The following is a 17,581-nucleotide window of genomic DNA, read 5'->3' as shown; positions in this document are numbered from 1 at the left end:
TTTTAAGGTTGAATTGAGGTTAATGTTTATATCGCGTTCACTGTTCATCATGCGGACTTTGTAACGAGAATTCGTTGTATGTTATGTTTATGTTTGCAAGGTACTGCACAGTTTTCATTTCGTACCAAAGCAAACATGCAGAAACGTATTGACAAAGCAAAAAATTCTGACATTTTTATTTTCACTATTTGTGTGTTATCTGTGTTAAAGTTGACATTAACATTCCTCATTAAGAGAAAGTGGAATGTAATCAATACATAACGACCTCTTATTCAGATTACTATCGGATTGTTTTTTTTAATTGATAAATCTTATCCTCCCCTTTGTGGTATAATTCCTGTAATGGTCTCCAAACCTCGACACGTGACATCGCCACGTCCTCCGCATATTAATTTAAAACGGCATAACGCAGGTCGATCACCAAATCAAGCTACAGAGTAGAGAACGACGATGTCGACCAGCAAGTAGAGAAGGGGAGAGAATAGTAGATACGCGAACATTTAACGTACGGGAATTAAGCGCGCGCGGAGTTCGGCGTCGCGACGCGTCGTTGCGGGCGTTATCCGCCGTGGGGCGCTGCCGGCGGCGGCGTCGCCGGCGTCGGGGCTGCGCAAATCGACCCGACAGAAGTCCGGCAGCGCGGCCCTACGTATACTACATCAGTTCCAAGCCGACCATCGCGCGTCCCGGTCGCACGTTCCCGAAGGAACGCCACTGGCTTTTGAATAACAGGCAAAAGAGAGAGGGTTCCCGAAGGGAAGAGACGCCGCGCTGCGCGTGTGAACGCACCTTTAAAACGGTTTCAACCGAGAAATGAAGAGACATAACATCTAAAGTCTTGTAGTAAATTAAATTTCGCGTAGCAAAAGCAGAGTGTGAGTTAGTTTATTAGTGTTAAACTATTTTGGGGGGGCTCGAAAAGCTGTTTGAAAATTTTGCTCGTTTAAGATCCGACAAACTCCTCTGCTGAAGCTTTGGGAGGAAAACAGATCCACCGTGGCCGGTGAGTTTTCATACTATACCTTAGGTGAAAGGTTGCTTTCCGCTGGAATGATTTAAAGGGAATCGGCGCCACGTGATTCTCTCTCGCACGGCGCGGCGTCGACGTCGATTTTATTCTCGCTTCCTCTATCGTCCTCGGTTCGCTAACGAATGTTTGTTTACGTTCGCATTTTGACTACGAGCAAAGCGGAAGCGCGGCGTTAAAAATCGCAATGAAATACACGCCACCCGGTTTATGTTCTACGCTATACCGTGTTTTATCAAACTTTTTTTAAAACAATTTTTTTTATTAACAAACAAACAAAAACGTCGCAATCAAAGAAAATGACGCGCTTTTAAAAACTCCCGGTGATTTCGTTTTTTACATTTTCATTATGAAGTTTTGAATTTTAATACTTTACGTTTATTACTGGTAGTCGTAAAATTGACGATAACCTTTTTATTACAAAATCAGGGTTCATCTCGTAAAATCTTTAAGTTACTTTTTTATTCTAAATTATCCCAAGTTTAATTCCATAAAAAGAAATTGTTGAATTATTTTTTTTTTTTGGTTTTCAATTGGATTTGATTTAATGCAAAACCAATTTAATATTAAGATCAAAATCAATTAATTAATTGGTAACAGCTGGAGACCCCAACGTAATGTATTGTATGTATGTAAATTATATCACAAAAAAATTAAATAAAGTATAATCAAAACAGAACACGTAACATCGTAAATACCGTCATCGTAGTTATATAATACCAACAAGGAATGTTTAATAGGTTCAAGATAATTTACAACTTCTTAGAAATCCTCAAACTCACGGTTATACACGTTCGCCATAATCAATCATATCTTTTTGAATATAATCTTTTAGAATATCAAATCGTACCAGCATTTCTGCTAAGCGATTCTATCGAGTTTTATAGTTCAAAATAAGACAATTTATTTTTTTATATTCACCACTACTCGTGTTGCTTCCAGTTTCAATCTTTTACTGAGATACATTTTAATAATAATTTTAAAATACGGCAATTAGTACACATTGATTACTACGAGCTAAATAGTAATCAAGAATTCATCCTTTCTTCCAGAACTAATTTCAGCTGAGTGAATTAGTTATAGACTGGGCTCTATAAAACTGCTGTCAAATGCCTTAAATTAAACTGTAAATTAAAATAACCGAAAAAATTAAAGGATTGTACCTTTCTGCCAAACTATAGAATATTTCTGCCAGAAGAATTACTTTGCTCATATCCCGTCACCTTTGTATGCTTCCATCATAACTTGTGGCATATTTGCCTTAACCGTGATTGACATCAAATAAGCATAAAACCCACAGTTTATTAACTTTATTGATTTTTGGGTCAATAAGTACACTTGAATATTCAATCAATCAATTCTGATCATGAATTTATATATTTTTGCCTTAGTGTTCCGGATGAGGAGAGGAACCCGATGATCAGAACCTATAGAGATTTTGCTACATTTAACTTGAATTTTTTCACATTAGATCTTCAATCGCAGCCCCTTGACCTGGTGTATGGAGTTGATGATGTTGATGTGAAATTACAGTACTTTAATTAGCCTTACCTGTAAAGACGGTAAGGCTTAGTAAAAAATGCTTAGAGACATGATTATTCTTAGAGATGGTCTTTACAGCAGATACAATAAGTCTAAAACTAAAATGAATATAAATCTTTTAGAAAACATGTTGCACACGCAATAAAGACCAAGCGTACTATGAATCATCTTTTAAAAATAAAAGTTCCAGGGATCTTTGGAAATCACTAAGGCATCTTAATGTTACCAAATCAAAAGAGCAGGTACTTCCACAACATTTGAATGACGTTGAAGGCATTAATGATAATTTTTCGCAAGCTGCTGAAAACTCAATGATCACTGATCCAAACTTAATTCAGGCTTATACTACTACGAAAAAGTCTACCTTTAATGAATTGTTTGCTTTTGTGCCTATCTCGGAGCATATTGTAGCGGGCCATTTGTTAAATATCAAATCTGGCAGTGTGGGATATGATGAACTCTCGGTTGTGATGATACATTACTGTTGTGCTTTCATCATTCCTTACGTCACACATATTATTAATGGAATATTATTATTAATGTTGGAAGAAATGTTTAGTAACACCTTTGCCAAAGATTAAAAATCCTATGACATTTTTGGACCTGCGATCAATTAGTATTTACCTGTTTTGTCTACAGTATTGGAAAAAATTATGAATGATCAAATACGGTCAAAATAAAATATCAAATTTGTCGACAAACTTGATATTTTGCCTAGGACAAAGGCTGGATTTCGTGCTAACTACAGTTGCGATACAGCATTAAGGCATATAGTTGATGACATATTGTTTGCGGCGGATCAAAATAGGCTTCCTAGCTTAGTTCTAGATTAATTCTGCTAGATTACAGTAGGGCCTTTGATACTGTCGGAGATCTGAACGTCAGGAGTGCCACAGGGTTCTATCTTGGGGCCTCTACTGTTTTGTATCTACACTTCTAATCTTTCGACAGTTTTGAAATATTCAGAGTCACATTTTTATGTGGACAATTCACAAATCTATCTATTGCTCTTGCCTACGGATATGGCCACTGCTGAAGTTAAATTGAGTGAGGACATAAATAATCTGATAGATGTATCCACTAAACACTCGTTACGAGTAAATTCAAATAAATCAGTAGTTATGCTCTTTGGCAGGCGTGGTGCACGAGACTCTCTTGCACTAAATTTTAAAATCAATATTGGTAGTAAATGTATTGGTGTGCTAGAAATTTAGGATTACAGCTCGACTCGAATCTTAGGTTCGAAAAGCACATACTGGACAAAACAAAAATTTCATTTGCTGCTTTGAAGCTCATATATAGCATGAGGAATATTTTAAATCGCAGCACGAAGGTTATGCTTTGCGATTCCTTAGTGCTGAGCCATTTTAGCTTTTATGATACTGTATATCATAGTTGTCTGAACTCAAAAACATCATAAAGGATTCAGCGTGTTCAGAATTCATGTCTCCGAATGAGCTTCGGGCTTCGACGAGGGTGTCTCACACAGGCTGATCGATGTTGGGTGGCTGAATATGTTTAACCGTCGCATATACCATATGGTTTCATTTTATCATAAGTTACTGTTGCTTAAATGTCCATCTTATTTGTATGATATGATTACATTCCGCATTAATGTCCATAGCTTAAATGTTCGAAGCAATATTGTCACACCACTGGTACATGTTACTACATTATTTGAGAGATCATTCTCTTACAACTTACCTAAATTTTATAATAGCTTACCCCAATCATTGAAAATGTTGAGCTTGCCGTCGTTTAAATTAAGGATCAAAACATTTTTGTGATCAGATACAGGGTGGAGACGTGAAATGCGATGATTTGGTTTTGCTTTTTATGCAATTGTATTACCATCTTTAAAAATCTTTTCTTTCGTTTTATTTTTTATTGGTGCACTATTTTTATTAGTTTTATTTGTACCTCATTTAGTTTTGTTTTGTATTTTTCAATTTTTTTTTTGTTATATTTTGTTTATTTTTTATGGCAGTGGAAGAGCATACGATTGTCTTAGCCAATCTGTTAAATTTATATTGTTATTCCATTCTAATAAAATCTATTATTATAATTAATAAAAAAACTCCATAACTTTTGCCACTATCAAACTACTGAAATAGTTCTGGGTAAATCTTTAGTACATAAATTATTGCTTTTGCCATTCTGGCAGGACTTAGAGCATAGTTAACTCCCACAATATTTAGTTATTCCGCACAGAAAAATACTGTTCAGAAGATCCGCGAATAGTAAAGCGAGCATTGCTTGTAATTGTTGATTGCTAGGTTAGTCTAAATTTTTTAAAAATTACCATATCTGGACCAGTAGTTGCCCAAATTAACTCAAAGATGTGGCAACGGCAAGGGAGGTACAACAGTTTACAATTAAACAATTTTTCTATGTTCGGATTAGCACCAATTAATCAACCTGTGTCTAAATTATGCCTAAAAAAGTGTCTAAACGTTATCTTGCTCTCTTCTTAAAACCTCAATTGTTAAAATGATGCATTAAGAAATTCTTATTATTTTCATTTTTAAGTAAATTTAAGCAACCAAAAATAAGATTTGGCTCATTTGACTTTTAATACACACATAGTACACCAAAATGGGGTACCAACCCAAATTTCCGCGATCTCTTCTTGTGCACCAGTAATAACAGTATCCAGAAATTGGTAGTTTTAGCGGGAATAATCGCCAGGTTTGTGGGTTAACACGTACAAATAACTGAAATTGTTCTTAAAATGGGTGAATCTTAACTGTATAAATTGCTTTTGCTATTCTGGCATGATTTAGACCATAGTTTACTCGAACAATATTTAGTAATTCTCCACGATTGGTGAAGTGAGCATCATCAGGAACTTGATTACTAGTATTTGTTAACTGTTGGGTTTGTCTAAATTTTTTAAAATCACTTATTTGGACTAGCAGTTGCCCAAATTAACTTAAAGATGTGGTCACGGCAAGGGAAGTATAATAAATTACAATTAAGCAATTTTTTGTTGTTATGCCCAAAAAGTGTCAAAATTTCCCAAAACATATGCATGAGTTATACTAAAGTGATCGTCCATAGATTACACCAAAACATCCGTTCTTATTTTCTTTTATACGCAGTTTTGGATAAATTTTGTGTAAATTTCCCCATTCATCATAAAGTTTGACTAACTTATTACTGTCGTGATCAATTCATCAATTAAGAATTCGTACTTTTTGCTAAACAATAGAGACTTTTTTAATTTATGTGTACAGTACTAAATTCTGGACTCAACATTTAAGTACAATGGACGCAAATCAGTTATCAACCTTGTTTCGATCTCGATGTGGCATATTTGGCAAAGATTCTTCAGGATCTATCAAATTAAAATCTATAACTTATCTCCTTCTTGTGTTCGCGATAAAAACTGCATCCACATTTTCATTATAGGATTCTATCAAACTTGGGTATATTAACAGTCCAAACGTAACATCTAGTTCTAATTTATATAAATTTTTTAGTGTAAATATAATTTTATAATTATGATGTTATGAATATTAAGGAAATAATACATCATGAAGCAGTTAAGTCCGTAAAGCATTAATAATTTTACCTGTTTTGATATTCCCGACTTATAATTCATGATGAAGTATGTATTACACAGTCTATGAGGTGAATGTACACTTTAGACTTTGATAGTTTTGAACTGGTCCCAGTTATTTAATGCTATTCAACTCGAAATTACGTTTCCACATGGACTTGCACAAAAACAGGGTTAGGGGAAATAGGAACCAATTTGAGGTTAATTTGAATCATTAACTAAGTTCAGCTTTTCTACAAAAAAGTAATAATTATGTTATTTTTGTTACTTTTGTTTTGAAGTTATCGTTAGTAAAAGTTTTTCTCAAGAATAACCATTATGTTAAACTTTATAAATATTTTCTTAAAGTTCAAAGCGATTATATCTTTACAAACAAGAAATAAATCTTAATAATTGTTTAATTGGACTTTGAACAAGTAGTTTTGTAGTATTATTTTTAAATATCCTCCCATTGTTAATAGAACAATTACATTCTACTCAACTCTTCAGACGGGAAATGTACTTATTTATAGCTCGCCTTGACATGAAGTTCGCGTTACTCATCAAGTGCAACTCCTTCAGAAAACGTTACATTCCGTGAAAGCAAATGGGTGATTCACCCCGAGATAGATAGAGAGAGAGAGAGAGAATATCAAGCGCTATTTGTCAGGAGATATGATCGACGGAAACGCCACGTTTGATTAATAGATCGAGGCGAGTTGAGTTGAGCGAGAGAGGGTGGCCCTGCATTAATTTCGATTTGCGTTACGCTAAAAACCGCATTATCCCGTCTCAAAATGGGGCGCACTACTTCCGTTTCCGCACCGCTGGATTGTTTTCAGTGTTTTCCCCTCCTAGCCATCGTAGGTCGTTTCTGCAACTTCGATGATGTATGTTTTTCTAATGCCGGGGGAACCGGGCGAGTACCCCGGATGAATAACTATCCGAAAACTTATGATTAATGGCGGTCTCATTGAGACGTTATGTTAATGTTAATGGAGGGCCGCAGAAAGAAAACGTGTTTACACTGCGGTTCGTTTTTGTATGGACGGGACGTTGAGAAATTACATCCGAAGAGATGGAAAAGCTGTTGTTCCTCGACCACAATGAGCGATTATTCAATTTCTATAATAAATTACGAGTCGAAACATTCCTGGAATAGTTTTATTCCCAACTTCGACGCCGATATTACGCATTCATCACTATTGCAACGTGTAATTTTATTTATTATAGGTCGAGGATTATCCACATTGTCACTAAATTGCAACCTGCTATTTACTCCTACTGTATTATTAATGAACGTATCGAACTGTAATGGTTATTTCATTGGATTAAAACCACATTCAACGTAATCAAAAATAAAATAGGTAAATCAGGAATATCCAATTTATAAAATCTTAAAATAAAAACACAATTTAGTTTATGATACAGATAATTTTAGAAGAAATTGGCAATTTTAATAAAGCATAGATATTTGGCCACTTTAGAACATATATGGGAAATTCATTACAGACATATCGGGTAATGAACCTGGAAGTTTTGCCAACAGAGAGACTCGCGCGCAGTTGCCAAGTCGTTAAAGCTCGCGATTTATTCCCTGGCGGCGCGGTACGGCACAAGAACGGCTTTATAAACTCGCACGATTTATTCGGACGTTCAACTGGCTAATGTATTCGGCCGATGAAATCGCTACCCTCGGTACCAAGGAAGCTTAGGGAAACTTTTTACACATGTACGTCCGGACGGGACGGTTAAATATTCACCACAAGTCCTGCTGGAGTCGACCGCTCCTCGCCTCGATTAATATTCCAGCGCCTTTGTCCATTTGTCACCTGAATTTTGGATAAGCCCGGGTAAATTAAGCATTGGTGGAGTAAATTTTTCAACGTCCTTTCAGCGCCGAACCCAAAGTTTTTGATTTCCTTTTTTTGAATCTATTCAGAAAAAAAATTCTTGACGATAGGTTAAAGAAGAAGATAAACGCCCACAATTCCCTCGTCAACGTCAGATAATTCAGGACTTCTCAAGTTAAGTTGTTTTGATATCTCTCCCTCGAGATATTAATTTCTTCGATTAGCCGACTTGATCGATGCGTTCTCTCACAGCTTAGACTCTCATATCATAAAGGACCCGAAAAAAAACGACCCGTTAAAAGCCCCATTAATGCCTTCATCCAGCGTTGTAATAAAAAATAACTCTATCGGTATTATTGTTATTTTTTATTTTATTTTTAGTTTATAAATCTAGGTTTAAAAATAATACCATTTAAAAAAATGTTGAATAAAATCGAGGGAAAATAAAAATTAACAAGACCCGACGGTTTCAAATTGTTTTAATTAAACAAAAAAACAAATAACCGATAGATCTTTTCTGCATACCTATAGTATAACATTTTTTTTCTGCACACTTTTGTATTTCGTTAAAAATAGCAGACTAATTTTTCCGTGTCGGCAATTGTGCGGAATGTGTAACGCCAACGTACGCCGAACATGTTAATTTAAACGGCACAAAACGCTAGAAATTGGAGCAATAATACGTTGGACAAAGCGGACGCGGGAGAGTCGAAAACTCGCAAAACGATAATAATATCAGAATCGATCCGGAATGCTACGTACATATATTCGCAAGCGCCTGCGGCAAAAAACATAATGAGAATAATTGTATTGTTTAAATATTGTATTACGATCCGATCGGACTGCACGCGATTACCAACTCCCATTGTTATTAATACACAAGTTGGTCTATCCTCGTTTTCGTTAATTAAGATAGATACATGATGTATAATTTAATCCGATATTAAATTTGTTTTCATTTTTTTTACATATGTTAAATACATAGTTGTTAAATATAAGCATTTTATCATTGCGCTATATTTATACAAATAGCTGAAACAAATCGAGATATTTTTTATCAATTTTTCTTTAATATTCCGTCCTCAAACTCAAACACATCAGTTTGTGATAATCGTGCAAGAAAATTTGCGTTGAATTAAGTCAAAAGATCATATTAGATCTTCAAATATCAGTTTAATACTTCTTGGTCACAGATTTTATAATTATAATTATCTGACAATTCAGTTAGGCACAATTAGAATCAGTTGCAGAAATACATTTAATGTATATGATGTGCATCTCAGATATGTTAGTTACGTAGTTACGTAAAATTTTGCCCATGATTTCACATTTGTCTAAAAGCGCTTTAATTTTTCCTTTTCCTTTTCCAAAGTCCAAACTTTTACTCCCCAGAATATTGCCCATAGTTTATCTTGAAGACTTTAAGGTTTGCCGAACTGCAGAAAGTTTATCATTACTTAAGAGTCAGCTTATTTTCTAGATAAATGTTATTAAATCTTGAAAATGCAAAATGTTGCTTCACTTTACAAGATATAGTAAGATAAATATATAGTAGTAAATTCAAAGTATTGAAAGAAAAGGTTGGTACTCGTTTTGCTTTTAATAGTACACTAAAAATTGCGTACATCTCAATACGTTTAGTTGAAACCAAAGTTTTCTGTTTCCAGTAATTTCTTCTATTGCACAAGTTATAACAGTATCCACAAATTGGTAGTCTTAGTGGAAATATTTGGGTAGATTGGGTTGCGAAAAAAGTAGATATGTATATTAGTGAAATCTAAGATCCATCCCAACCCAATCCGATCCAAACCAACTCAACTCAATCCGTTAGTTGAAATACTAAAAATGTTTCAATAAGGCAACGCAGAACAATCTGATATGCGACAGTATATTAATTTCATAACGATTTTCCGGGAATATAAGAAATGGTTAGAAAAATTTTCTTTTTGAATCTGAAGTAAAAGGGCACCAAGAATACGATGCCGTTGAAATTAGATCGATTAGACACCCCGAACAGGCCGAAATTTGCGATTGTTTGAAGAAAAACGATTTTCCCGGAATATATGAAATGGTTAGGACAATTTTCTTTTTCATTCTGATGCAAGAAGCGACCAGGAATATAATGCCGTTGAAATTAGATCAATTAGAAATCCCGAACAAGTCAAAATTTGCGAATGTTTGAAGAATATCGGTTTTTCCGGAAAATAGGAAATGATTAGGAACATTTTCTGTTCCAATTTAAAGCAAGAGGCGACCAGGATTACGATGCCGTTGAAATGAGATCGATTAGAAACCCCGAACCGAATCGGCCGAAATTTGCGAATGTTTGAAGAAAATCGATTTTCTCGGAATATAAGGAATGGTTAGAAAATGTTCTTTTCGAATCTGCAGCAAGAAGCGACCAGGAATGTAATGCCGTTGAAATGGGATCGATTAGAAACCCCGAACAGCCCGACATTTGCTTATGTTTGAAGAAAATCAATTTTTCCGGAATATAGGAAATGGTTAGGAAAATTTTCTTTTCGAATCTGAAGCAAGAGGCCACCAGGAATACGATGCCGTTGAAATTAGATCGATTAAAAACCCCGAACGAGCCGAATTTTGCGAAAGTTTGAAGAAAATCGTTTTTCCCGGATATTAAAAAATTGTTAGGAAAATTTTCTTTTTGAATCTGAAGTAAAAGGGCACCAAGAATACGATGCCGTTGAAATTAGATCGATTAGACACCCCGAACAGGCCGAAATTTGCGATTGTTTGAAGAAAAACGATTTTTCCGGAATATATGAAATGGTTAGGAAAATTTTCTTTTTCATTCTGATGCAAGAAGCGACCAGGAATATAATGCCGTTGAAATTAGATCAATTAGAAACCTCGAACAAGCCAAAATTTGCGAATGTTTGAAGAATATCGGTTTTTCCGGAAAATAGGAAATGATTAGGAACATTTTCTGTTCCAATTTAAAGCAAGAGGCGACCAGGAATACGATGCCGTTGAAATGAGATCGATTAAAAACCCCGAACGAGCCGAATTTTGCGAAAGTTTGAAGAAAATCGATTTTCCCGGATAATAAGAAATGGTTAGGAAAATTTTCTTTTCGAATCTGAAGCAAGCGGACACCAGGAATACGATGCCGTTGATATTAGATCGATTGAATACCCCGATCACGCATTTTTTCAGTTTAAAATCTATGGCTGAAATCTATGGCCAACTTCACACGCGTTACTAAGATATGTAATAAACGATTTCGCCTCAAATCAGCGAGGCGTTGGAATAACTAAGGTTCGAAAGAGTTATTACTCTCATTATGGTTAAAGTTATTCGATGCTTCCTACACTGAGTTCATGTAGATATTTGTTTTTCCCTTGCATATCCTTCGCTTATCATCCTAAAATTCATCCGGTTCCGAAAATGGTTTGTTGCTTCCTTCCATTGGCCTTAATGAATAAAATTTTAGCAATTGCTTCACAAGTAATAACTAGCAGTAAAAGGAATGGCTAGATCATCAATTTTTAAGCAAATGCTACCGTTCCTACATCTCTATAGCAATTGCTTATTCGAACAGGTCTCAACCTGCAAATTTAGATAGTTCAACTTATACCACTGTGTTGACGTTAATACAACAACGTGGGTTAAACAACGTTAATAAAACAACATTCTCTGCCATGGCAGATTCTAGTGGTAGTGAGGAATTTAATAGTGATAAAGAAATTGACAAGCAATTAATATTTGTCCACAAATTGAAGAAACATAAAATTGTTCTTAACAAATCACAGGCTCCTCAAATTAAAATCGAAAAGGACGCCGCTTTAAACGTGTTAGTGCAACAATATAAAGAAATGTGTCACTTACATCTGCGATCTCATGCAACTTTGGAATTCTAACATGTGTGCAGTCTATCGCACCGATGGCAGTTGGAAAACGGTATCTCTCTGACCATAACAGTTTAGCTTCTACAAAATCTTCAGCACTACTAGAAAATCTAATGAAAATATCAGCTTTTTCCAAAACTGCATGCTTTATGGAAGTAAATGTCTTACCGACAGTACTCTGATGAATACCGAGTTCTTCAGCTACAGAATTTTGAAACCCCGGATCGGATAACTGTCGCAAAAAGATTTTCATCTGCTGTATGAGTGATAATGCAGCACCTCGCCTTTCACCACTATCAGTCAAAAAGTAATTTGCTAACTACTCAACATTTTCGCATTCAAACCGATATAATCTTGTGAACTCATCGTCTCTGCAATTCATATATATATTCATATATTCAGCCATAATTAAAAAGGCTTAAATGCCAAATATAGTTGATTACTTACAAATATGTAAGCAATTGCCATACTAGAAAAAGCAATTCCTTAGTTTATTCATAATATTTTAAGCATATGTAAGCAACTGCATCTATTTTTTAAGAAAATAATTCGACTAGAAGCAATTTCTACACTTTTAAGCAATTGCTAGCAGCAAGAGTTTTCATTTCAAGTATTTGCTTTGATTTTGCAAGAAAAAGCAATTGCTAAATTTTTATTCTTATTCATTAGGGCCATTGATTGGTTGGTTTAAAGATGGTGCAAGTCTGAAGGATGTTAAGACTATTTACTCCGTTGAATATTGTCCTGTCTACATGAACTTTTAGTATAGGTATTGAACTCAGTAAATAACACCTAAACAAACACCATATCTACCCAACCTATCATTAGAATAACGTAGCCATATTGCATGTATGGGGAAGCTCAGCTAACTGAACCGAACGTATTTAACCCTATCAATCATAAATGTATTTTAATTACCTCCTAACCCCGTGGCAAAAACATAAAACATAATGGGATAGATTAAAGAATTTTCTTTCATTATGATTCAACCAAACGTTATGAACAACAACAGCGATATACTTGACACGAATAAAGAATTAATGTTTTAACCATAGATGTATAAATATATTGTTGGCGCAGCAACCAGGTGAATGATATCTATTATTAAGCCTATAAAAGTGCTCATCAAAAATATATTTCGCAAATGCTTCTATTTTATTTATATTTGTTTCTAACTCTAAAAAGTACTTTGTTATAGCACTGTATTGACTCAATCTGTTTTAATTTAATTTCAAGATTAGAAATCTATTTCCATCTTGTTATGTTTAATTAATATTTATTTCTTTTTATTGTGGTATAGGTTGTATATCTAAGGGGTGGGTTTAATTGAACCTAACAATATTAAATATTAAGATTTATCAATTGATCAATAAAATAATACCAATTGTAAGGGGTGGCTTGAAACCGAGTTGGGTTTTCAATATTTAAACATACCGTTCGCCCCAACGTGATATCACCCCTAAATTTTCGATAGAGACGTCCCGAGACTAGAATTATTCACCGAATTAATTAAACTGACACAAAGATCGCGTAAATTATTGACCGCTTGCTCCTCACCGTCCCGTGGAGGTCTGGTTGGGAAAGGGTTGTCGGTGGGGCCCGGTGGTCCCGAGGGTCTAGGGGGCTGTCCCGAGATGTCGCGGGGTGATTCGGAGATAGATACGCGGTTGATCCGGGCAGCTAGTGCGGTGATATACGCGTACGGGCGACCGCAGACGCCGCTGAAGACTGATGTTTGTTGTTGGATTCGTGATTTATAACGACCGACACCACAAACAATGCTCCGGCTCTCTCACAAACCCCAAGTCTTCGACCAACGCCCGACGTTTGCTTAACGGCCGACCAAGAGGTGCGCTTCCGTCTTGAACTTTGCGCTTAACGCAATTCCGGCTGTTACAAAAGGGAGCTCAGGATCTAACTCGTTACGGTTGAACGCGATGGATAATGGGCGGGTGCGTCGTTCTAATGGGGTCCAATAGCCTCAGGTAATCAGTTTCACACGGTATTGTTATATGGGGATCTAACCTTAATCTAATGTATCCTTTTGGTATGATACGTGTCTGGTTGTCAATAGAGACTGTTTAAATTAATTAAATTAAACTTTTTTATCTAAACCTACCATAGCAAATAATGCCTCGAAAAGATTATTTTATTACTTTAACCTTTTTTAATCTCAATCGGAAATGTCAATAGAATTCATTTCCTTTGGGATCGCGTTCAAACTAACAATACAAGTAATATTTCGAAAAGATGAAATAGAAGTTTACGAGCTGAAATGGATTTGATATGTGAAAATACCGCTTCGGGATTATAAAACATTCACGTTTATCGGTATTGCCGGTAGTAAACTGGTTGTAAACCATTCGAAAAGAGCTTTTTCGCAAAATGTGATCGAAAAGACATCTGCAGACGTTTCATCTTAGTTCTGGTTTTTTATTGTCGTTTTTTTTGTACTTTGGTAGTTTGAAAATTTGACGTCCCGTTTAAGAGGAAGAGTCATTGTCACAGAGGAAATCACAGAGGTCCCTTGTAGACGAGGCTTGATTGATATACATAATACGAAATCGTCAGGTTTGAAGGATTCTACCGCCTATATAAATTTTTTCTTTGTATCTTTACAAAGATATAAATATATAAGGAATGATTTCGCCTCACATCGCCGAGGTCGCTTGTGGGCGAGGCGCTAGATTTGATATAATAATAATAATATTTATTACCCCAACAGACATAAGTCCCATAACAAACGTAATATTATAATAATTACAAAAATTATTTGAAGAAGGTGACAATACATGAACTAATTTAATAAATATTATATAATAGTATATTAAAAAACAAGTTTCGTAAGACATGCTTGAAATGCACGAATTCAAATTGAAAAACGAGTGGCGAAGCCACGAGTTTTTTAATGAATGAGTGCTTTAAGTCTTATGAAACGTGTTTTTTATACTTTTTTTTAACAAAAATAAAATAAATTTTGGCAATGTAGGGAAATAGGTATGTAGCAGTTGGTAACACCGGAACACTTGAAAATAGAAACTTTGAATTGACAATTAGAAACTGTCAAAACACAAAATATATTCACCTGAAAAAAATGTTTAATGTACACCTCCCAAAATAAGAGAAATTGCTCAGAGTCAATGTCCTCATCATTGTGGACCTTGTATTCGATGCTAAGAACGTGCTTAAACATCCATAGACAAAAATTGTCACATTGACAACTAGAAAAATTAATGACCCAATGTCACCAACTTGAACTGGTTCCATAAAATGTTACTAAAATCTTATTACAGCATCGGATGCTGTAAGGAGTCTCATTACAGCATCCGTTTGAGTACTGTTATAGCTTCCATTACCGTAGCGAATTACAAAAACAAAATTAACACAATCTATTATCAACAAAATCGGTAAATCGGCAGCACGTATGAATCTATTGATAGGCGAATGTCGGCCCCAATTGATGTTACCCCTATGCGGTAAGAAAGTCTTAGTGCTCCTGGACTCCATTCTTGGCACTCGGAAATGTAATCGACATAGGACTTCAGGTGCCGTCACATGGCCAAGTAGTAAGTTGTTTACAAACGAAGCGCAGTTGTTGTCGTCTTGATTCGAGTGAACTGAGATCATTCTAGGAAATGTATATATTTTACATATTTCCTCTGTACCCTTTCCATTGCTTAGATGTTATTCTGAGTTGTTGGTCACCAGACAATTGCACAATACTTCAATTTACTTCTCACGAACGCTTTATAGAGAGTGGACACTGAGCTCAACCTGGCAAACTCGCAGCTGTTTCGAGTAACAAACCCCAGGACTTTCAGGGCATCAGAAGACAGTTTATTTATGTGGCTGCTGAACAGCAGTTTACTGTCGAACCAAACCCCCAGATCCTTAACTTGAGACACACGTTCAAGACTTGTATCTCCAGCCGATAATCATAATTAATAACTTCTCTTTTATTTGTATCAGTCATGATTTGACATTTTGCAACGTTCAATAACAACCCATTTGATTGGCACCATGAACACAACTTGGTCAAGTCCTTCTGCAAGCTGGTACAATCATTGTCCGATTCAATTGTTCTGAAAAGCTTCAGATCGTCGGCATACATTAGTGTTGAACTTTTGAACAAATTTAGCAATTCATTTACAAACATCGTAAATAGTAAAGGGGTGTTTGAAGAGTGATCGCACAGTCTTTGACAAAAAAAGCCGGAATACCGTCTGGCCCTGTTGTGGATTTCGATTTAAAACTCCTGAGTAACGCCCACATTCCTCTTTACTGATATCAGATATTCCAAAACTTTCGAAATTCATAATAACATTCCTCGGTAAATTGTAAGAACTAGCAAAATGAGAAGCAAATAGATCTACAATGTCTTTGGTAGCGGTCAGTATAGTATCGCCATCCGATAATGTAATGGGAAGGTAATGATTTTTGCGTGATGAATTCACAAACGACCAAAACTTCTCTAGATCGGCATTTACATCTCTCTCCGCAGTAGCGACATACGTTTGATGGTCCAGGCGGAGACGCAATTTACATTCACGTCTATAACAGGAGTACATTTAACGGTGAAACTGTGATTTAGTTTTTCTATACATTTTATGATAATGTTTTTTCTTGCTGCACAAGCGTCTCAGACCTTGACTAAATTATGTTGGATGTTTAAATTCAATTGTTCTACCACGTTTCTTAGGGCTGTACTCATCCAGTAATTCATAAAGAACTCTGTAGAAATGCTCACAACATAAATCGACTGAATGCAGTGTTAATAATTCACTCCAATCAACCCTCGAAACTGCTAAATACAGCCCAACCATGTTAGTTCGTTGAAATGCATAGCTAGAATCTTGACGAATTTGATAACGACCCACATTCTCAGAAGGCATAGTCATGTCCATCATAAGTGCAAGATGGTAACTCTTGCTGCTGACAAGTTCAAATGAGGACTTAAATACGTCTAGTTGTACATCTACAGAAACAAATACCAAATCAAGTGTGCGGTTCATATTGTTTGTGACATGATTAAATTGATCTAGATTGTTCTAACTAGCGAAGTTATCAAGTAAACAACTAAAATCACAGCATGGATCGGGATATTTTGGGATATTAAAATCACCAACAAGAACAGTTCCAGAAGACAAATCGAGAGCAGTTTCCAGATAAGACAGGAGAAGAAGCTTGTATAACTCAAGCGGAGTAGTGGGTGGTATGTAGCAAAGAACCAATTTCAAACAGCAACCCGAAGTCTTAAAGCGAATCTTGGCAGAAACAAGACCAATGGTATCGACTGGAGAAGATAAGTTAAGACATAACACATCAACGATCCTCGAGTCAACCGTCAGTAATACACCACCTCCACGACGTTCGTTGCGATCTACTCTAACCATTGTGTAAGGATTAGGCAACACTTCATAATTAGGAACAGTATCTTTCAACCACGTCTCAGACAATGCGATAACACTAAAGTCAGAAGCACAAACGGAGCTTACAAAATCTATCAGTTTGGTATTAAGTCCACAAACATTTTGATAATAAGGTTGATACAGGCTCTGTTGGGTAGTATTCAGTTTTTCTGACTGCTTGCTGATTTGCTTATAACTGGTATGCCATCCACATACTTGATGTAGAGATTATTTTCTCCTAGCTCGGTACGTCTAGCAAGCTCAGCACGAAGATTTAGATCATATAATTGCTCATAATACGAAATCGTCAGCTTTGAAAGATTCTAGCGCCTCGCCCGCAA

At 35.7% G+C, this 17,581-nt stretch overlaps 1 protein-coding gene across 11 annotated transcripts in view; it reads left to right on the top strand.

Moving 5' to 3' along the window:
- The first annotated feature begins 662 nt into the window (after positions 1 to 662).
- LOC111414393 (teneurin transmembrane protein Ten-m) overlaps positions 663 to 17,581 on the top strand; it is a 149,677-nt gene continuing 132,758 nt past the window's right edge. For 7 of the 11 annotated variants that reach the window (XM_071200061.1, XM_071200057.1, XM_023045720.2 and 4 more), the window contains exon 1: positions 664 to 1,003. The gene's annotated coding sequence lies outside the window, so the exon portion shown is untranslated. Of the gene's footprint in view, positions 1,004 to 17,581 lie in introns of all 11 variants that reach the window. The other 4 variants (XM_023045718.2, XM_023045716.2, XM_071200056.1 and 1 more) reach the window with 2 other exon arrangements.

The sequence above is a fragment of the Onthophagus taurus genome, chromosome 11, assembly GCF_036711975.1.
Source record: "Onthophagus taurus isolate NC chromosome 11, IU_Otau_3.0, whole genome shotgun sequence".
NCBI lineage: Eukaryota > Metazoa > Arthropoda > Insecta > Coleoptera > Scarabaeidae > Onthophagus > Onthophagus taurus.
Note: the sequence above shows the minus strand (reverse complement) of the source record. Positions and strands in the feature narration are given on the sequence as shown.